This window comes from Ornithorhynchus anatinus, chromosome 1, assembly GCF_004115215.2.
Source record: "Ornithorhynchus anatinus isolate Pmale09 chromosome 1, mOrnAna1.pri.v4, whole genome shotgun sequence".
In the NCBI taxonomy this organism is placed as follows: Eukaryota; Metazoa; Chordata; class Mammalia; order Monotremata; family Ornithorhynchidae; genus Ornithorhynchus; species Ornithorhynchus anatinus.
The window spans coordinates 140,374,383-140,380,949 of record NC_041728.1 but is presented as its reverse complement, the minus strand read 5'-3'; the positions used below and the strand labels follow the sequence as shown (position 1 = coordinate 140,380,949).

General features: G+C 46.5%; 1 non-coding gene across 1 annotated transcript; it reads right to left on the bottom strand.

Moving 5' to 3' along the window:
* Positions 1-5,597: 5,597 nt before the first annotated feature.
* On the bottom strand, positions 5,598-5,735 carry LOC114816615. Its single transcript, XR_003764419.1, has one exon. It is a non-coding gene; the product is annotated as a small nucleolar RNA SNORA7 (small nucleolar RNA).
* Between the last annotated feature and the right edge of the window lie 832 nt (positions 5,736-6,567).

Here is a 6,567-nt window from a genome sequence, read left to right as displayed (position 1 = left end):
TGACTACCATCTCTACGCAGATGACACACAGATCTACATCTCTGCCCCTGTCCTCTCCCCCTCCCTTCAGGCTCGCATCTCCTCCTGCCTCCAGGATGTCTCCACCTGGATGTTGGCCCACCACCTAAAACTCAACATGAGCAAGATTGAGCTCCTCATCTTCCCTCCCAAACCTGGTCCTCTCCCAGACTTCCCTATCACCGTGGATGGCACGACCATCCTTCCTGTCTCTCAGGCCCACAATCTCGGTGTCATCCTTGACTCGTCTCTCTCGTTCACCCCACACATCCTATCTGTTACCAAGCCCTGCCGGTTTCACCTTTACAATATCGCCAAGATCTGCCCTTTCCTCTCCACCCAAACGGCTACCTTACTGCTACAGGCTCTCGTTATATCCTGGCTAGACTACTGTGTCAGCCTTCTCTCTGATCTCCCTTCCTCCTCTCTCGCCCTGCTCCAGTCTATTCTTCATTCCGCTGCCTGGCTCATCTTTCTGCAGAAACGATCTGGGCATGTCACTCCCCTTCTTAAACACCTCCAGTGGTTGCCTATCAACCTCCGCTCCAAACAAAAACTCCTCACTCTAGGCTTCAAGGCTCTCCATCACCTTGCCCCTTCCTACCTCTCCTCCCTTCTCTCTTTCTACCGCCCACCCCGCACGCTCTGCTCCTCTGCTGCCCACCTCCTCACCGTCCCTCGGTCTCGCCTATCCCGCTGTCAACCCCTGGGCCACATCTTCCCGCGGTCCTGGAATGCCCTCCCTCCTCACCTCCACCAAACTAATTCTCTTCCCCTCTTCAAAACCCTACTTAAAACTCACCTCCTCCAAGAGGCCTTTCCAGACTGAGCTCCCCTTCTCCCTGTACTCCCTCTAATAATAATAATGTTGGTATTTGTTAAGCGCTTACTATGTGCCGAGCACTGTTCTAAGCACTGGGGTAGACACAGGGGAATCAGGTTGTCCCACTTGGGGCTCCCACGTGGGGCTCACAGTCTTAATCCCCATTTTACAGATGAGGGAACTGAGGCACCGAGAAGTTAAGTGACTTGCCCAAAGTCACACAGCTGGCAAGTGGCAGAGCTGGGGTTCGAACCCATGACCTCTGACTTCAAAGCCCGTGCTCTTTCCAGTGAGCCACGCTGCTTCTCTACCCACCCTTCACCTCTCCGCAGCTTAACCCTCTTTTCCTCCCATTTCCCTCTGCTCCTCCCCCTCTCCCTTCCCATCCTCTCAGCACTGTACTCATCTGCTCAACTGTATATATTTTCATTAACCTATTCATTTTGTTAATGAAATGTACATCGCCTTGATTCTATTTAGTTGCCATTGTTTTTACGAGATGTTCTTCCCCTTGACTCTATTGCAATTGTTCTTGTCTGTCCGTCTCCCCCGATTAGACTGTAAGCCCGTCAAATGGCAAGGACTGTCTATATCTGTTGCCGACTTGTTCATTCCATGCGCTTAGTACTATTGAATGAATGAATGAATGAATGATTCAGGTTTTTTTTTGTTTCATGAGATTGAGATTGGAGCCATTTAATCCAAAAAACAAACTCAGATTAAAATTTACTATCGTAACAATAATTGTGGTATTTGTGAAGCATTTACTATGTATCATGCACCATGTGTGAGGTAGATATAATATAATCAGATCAGACAACAATCAGTCTCAGTCCCACACAGGGATTCAGAATTTCTATTCAGAACAAACCAGGAGGAATGTTGATGATAAGCTTCAATAAGGAGCCTGTTGGAAACACTGTGAATGACCCAGTAATCAGAATAATAGCTGTAGTGAATAAGAATCAATATTCCAAATTGGAAAGAATACCAACAGGACAGAGATATTTGAAGCCACTGAGTTTTAAGTTGCAAGTGCACAGCTTGATTGATGATTACTGGAATGCATTCACTGTAGGTTCAGTCACATTAGCACCTAAAACTTCGCTTGGAGAAAGTGAATGAAGAAGGTTTTAGTGAAATGATCTTACCCTAGCTTCCTTTTAATCCCAGTTTGAATAGAATGAAATCACCTCTCCCTGAGGAACTCTTCTTCTACCTGGGTCCAAGGAGAGTGAAGATGGAGCAGTCAGTTCAAAACAGAAAATTGAGGCAGAGTTGGGTTGTTTTTTTTCCCCAGGATTCCTCTGAGAAAACTCCACCTACCAAGTGGGGCATGGGCCACACTTTCACTACTGGTAGAAGAGCCAAAATCTTCCCAGAATGCCTCAGTATCTTCTGGTAAATATAGACAAATCCACCTTTACCATCCCAGGTTTTGCAGTTTTTCTAGTCCTTTCTTTCCTGCAATTCTCTTGCCAATCTTTTGACCAGATGTTGCCTCAGGCTTGACCTTGTCATCCTCTCTATCACTGAAATCTGGCTCTCCTCTGACGACACAGTCTCCCCTGACTCTCTCTCCAGTGGGGTCCTCTTCTTCTTCCACACCCCCAGACTCACTAGGAAAGGTGTGAGTTTCTTTCTTGAGCTCCAGTGACGCTTTTGCACCATCCCACCTCCCCCTTCCCTTTCTTTTCCCTCCATTGAAGCCCATATCATCTACTTCTAGCACCCCTTCCAGATTGTGGTAGCAGTCATCTACCACCCCCCATGTCCCACTTTCAACTGCTTTAACTATTTTGACCCCTTTCTCTCCTTTCTTTCTCTCTTTATCCAAATCCACTTCGATCCTTGGAGACCTTAATATCCACATAGATGTACCCAATGACCCCTCTACCCCTCGCCTCCTATCAGCCTTCAACTCCACCAACATCCTGCTCCACCCCACCTCTCCCACCCACCAACTTGGACACACACTCCATCTCAACATCTCTAACCACCATACTCTCTACTCTTATCAATTCTGAAATTCCTCTCTCTGATCACAATCTTCTCACTTGACTCCTCTTTCACACTCCTCCTCCCCATAAATCTGTACTATTCCCCCACAGAGACCTCCTATCTCTCAATTCCATCCATCTCTCTCAGTGCATCACACCCCACCTGGCCTCCATACCCAATCTACCCATTCTTGGTGACCAAATAGATGCTCTCAAGACCACCCTCTCAACTCAACTCACTTGCTCCCCTATCCCTTTGTCATTTTCATAACAATAACCCACAGCACTGGATCACCTACACTGTCCGCCTCCTTCACTCAAACTGCAGAACACTACTGGTGGAAATCTAAACATCAGGCTGAGCTTGTCTACTTAAAGTTTACCCTTTCTTGACTAAATTCTGCCCTCTCCTCTGCCCAACAAAACTATTTCTCTTCCCTTATTGAGACCCATATTCATCACCCTTGCCAGTTGTTCCAGACATTTAACTCCATCCTCAGGCCCACCTCTTCCATTCCTTGCCCCCCAATGACCTGGCCAAGCACTGAGAAAATTAACATCATCAGGTGTGAGCATTCCAAGATCACCCCTCCCCCTCCTCAACTCCCTCTCTTCCCGGCCCCCTCTTCAACTTTTCCATCCTTCCCAGCAGGATCTTCATAGATCTCCTGCCTCCTCTCAAATGCCTGTCCCATCCACATGTGCATCAGAACCATTCCTTTGCACCTTATAAAAACTCTTTCCCCTTCCTTCCTTCCCTCCTTTACAGCCATCACTCTCCATTGGCTTCTTCCGCACTGCTTTCAAGCATGCCCACGTCTCCCCCATCCTTAAAAAAACCCTCCCTTTACCCCACAGCTCCCTCAAGTTATCACCCCATCTCCTTCCTACCCTTTCTCTCCAAGCTCCTTGAGCAAGTCATCTACACTCCCTGCCTCCACTTCCTCTCCTGCAACTCACTCCTGGACCCCCACCAATCTGGCTTCTGCCCCCTCCACTCCACTGAAACCGCCCTCTCAAAGGTCTCCAATGACCTCCAAATCCAACTTTCCAAATCCAAAGGCTCCTACTCCATCCTAATGCTCCTTTTCCTCTCAGGTGCCTTTGACACTGTGGATCATGCCCTTCTCCTGGATACATTATCCAACACCTTGGCTTCACTGACTCTGTCCTCTCCTGGTTCTTCCCTTATCTCTCTGGCCATTCTTTCTCATTCTCATTCACAGGCTCTTCCTCCCTCTCCCATTCCCTAACTGTGGGAGCCCCTCAAGGTTTAGTCCTTGTTCCCCTTATATTCTGCATCTACACTCAGTCCCTTGGAGAACTCATTCACTCCCACAGCTTTAACTACCATTACTATGTGGATGATACCCTAATCGACATCTCCTCCCCAGTCTCTCTACCTCTCTCCAGGCTTACATCTCCTCCTGCCTTCAGGACATCTCTACTTGGGTGTGCTCCAGCCACCTCAAACTTAACATGTTCAAAATAGAGCTCCTTATCTTCTTTCCCATACCTTGTCCTCTCCCAAACTTTCCCATCAATATTGACAGCATAACCATCCTTCCTATGTCACAAGCTTGCAACCTCGGTGTCATCCTTGACTATGCTCTCTCAGTCAACATATATATCCCATCCATCACCAAATCCTGTCATTCTCACCTTTACAACATAGCTAAAATCTGCCTTTTCTTCTCCATCCAAACCGCTACCACGTTAGCACAGTCAGACATCCTATCCTGCCTAGATTACTGCATCAGCCCCCTTTCTGACATCCCAACCTCCTGTCTCTCCCCACTCCAGTCCATACATCACTCCGCTGCCTGGAAATGCTCAGGGCATGTGACCCCCATCCTCAAAAATCTCCAGTGGTTGCCCATTCACCCCCATATCAAACAAAAATTACTCAATATTAGCTTTAAAGCTCTCCATCACTTTGCCCCCTCCTACCTCGCTTCCCTTCTCCCCTACAACCCAACCTGCCCACTTCACTCCTCTTGTGCTAACCTTCTCCTTGTGCTTCAATTTCACCTGTCTCACCACCAAACCCTAGCCCACATCTTACCTCTGGCTTAGAATCCCCTCTCTCCTCAAGTGGGCTAGACAATCCCTCTCTCCCCCTTCAAAACACTGGTGAAGGTGCCTCTTCTCCAAGAGGCCTTTGAGGAAGATGAAAGCCAGAGTTTCTCAAAGTTGAGTTCATTCCATGTTATCTATAAAACTAATAGTTATATCTCTTCTTATCAAAGTTGTCTTTTCTGTTTTCATTTTAAATGATAGGAAGATTGACTTTCTTACTAGGATGTGATTGAAAACATACAACCCTGAAAGATATATTTATTTGAGACAGCTGCATTCTAGCTTATTTTGCAGCAAAGAATCAATCAATAGCAACTATTGAGTACTTACTGTGTACAGAGCACTGTATTAATCAGGGAGAGTACAATATCACAAAGTTGGAATATACAACCCTTGTCCACAAGGAAGTTGAAAGGAGATCACAAGTTGGGCCAGTAATTACCTCTAAAATTTGCTATGCAATAAACACTGTTATTGTCTTATGCTGTCGAGTCATGTCTGACCCACAGCGACATCCAGAATGCCCGAATTCCATCTGCAATCGTTCTCATAGTGGATCCAGAGTTTTCTTAGTAAAAATTTGGAAGTGGTTTACCATTGTCGCCTTCCTTGCAGTAAATGAGTCTCCAACCTCAACTCTCTCCCATGCCGCTGCTGCCCAGCACAGGTGAGTTTTGATTTGAAGCAGATTGCCTGCCACTTGCTAGCCACTGCCCGAGCTAGGAATGGAATGGCTATGCCTCTGCTTCACTCTCCCTCCTGTAGTTGTGACTGGTAGAGTACTGGAAACTCTCCAGGTGCCACCCTGAGAGGGGAGTAATGAACATTGGACTAGGCTTAATCAAGGCTCAGTGGGTAGAATATGGGCCTGGAAGTCAGAAGGACTGGGTTTTAATCCTGGCTCCACCACTGTGTGACCTTTGCACTGTGACCTTGGGTAACTTCTCTGTGCCTCAGTTATCTCATCTGCAAAATAGGGATTGAGTTTGGAAACCCAGTAACAACAATAATAATAATAATAATGATATTTTTTAAGCACTTACTATGTGCCAAGCACTATACTAAGCACTCAGAAGCAGCATGGCTTAGTGGAAAGAACATGGGCTTGGGAGTCAGAGGTCGTGGGTTCTAATCCCGGCTCTGCCAAGTGTCTGCTGGGTGACCTTGGGTAAGTCACTTAACTTCTCTGTGCCTCAGTTACCACATCTGAAAAATGGGGATTAAAAAATGTGAGCCCCAGGTGGGACAATCTGATTACCTTGTATCTACCCCAGCGCTGAGAACAGTGCTCTGCACATAGTAAGCACTTAACAAATACCATTATTATTATTACAAGTAAATAGAGTTGGACACAGTCCCTGTACCACATGGGACTCACAGTCTCAATCCCCATTTTATAGATGAGGTAACTGAGGCCCAGAACAGTGAAGTGACTTTCACAAGGTCACACAGCAGACAAGTAAGTGGCAGAGCTGGGATGAGAACCCAAGACCTTCTTCTGAGCCCTATGGGACTATGTCCAAACTGATTAGCTTATATCTATATCTAACCCAGTAATTAGTACAGTGCTTGGAACCTACAAAGAGCTTAAGAAATACCACAATAATTGTCATTATTATTTTACTGTACGATGTATAGAGTAAGAAC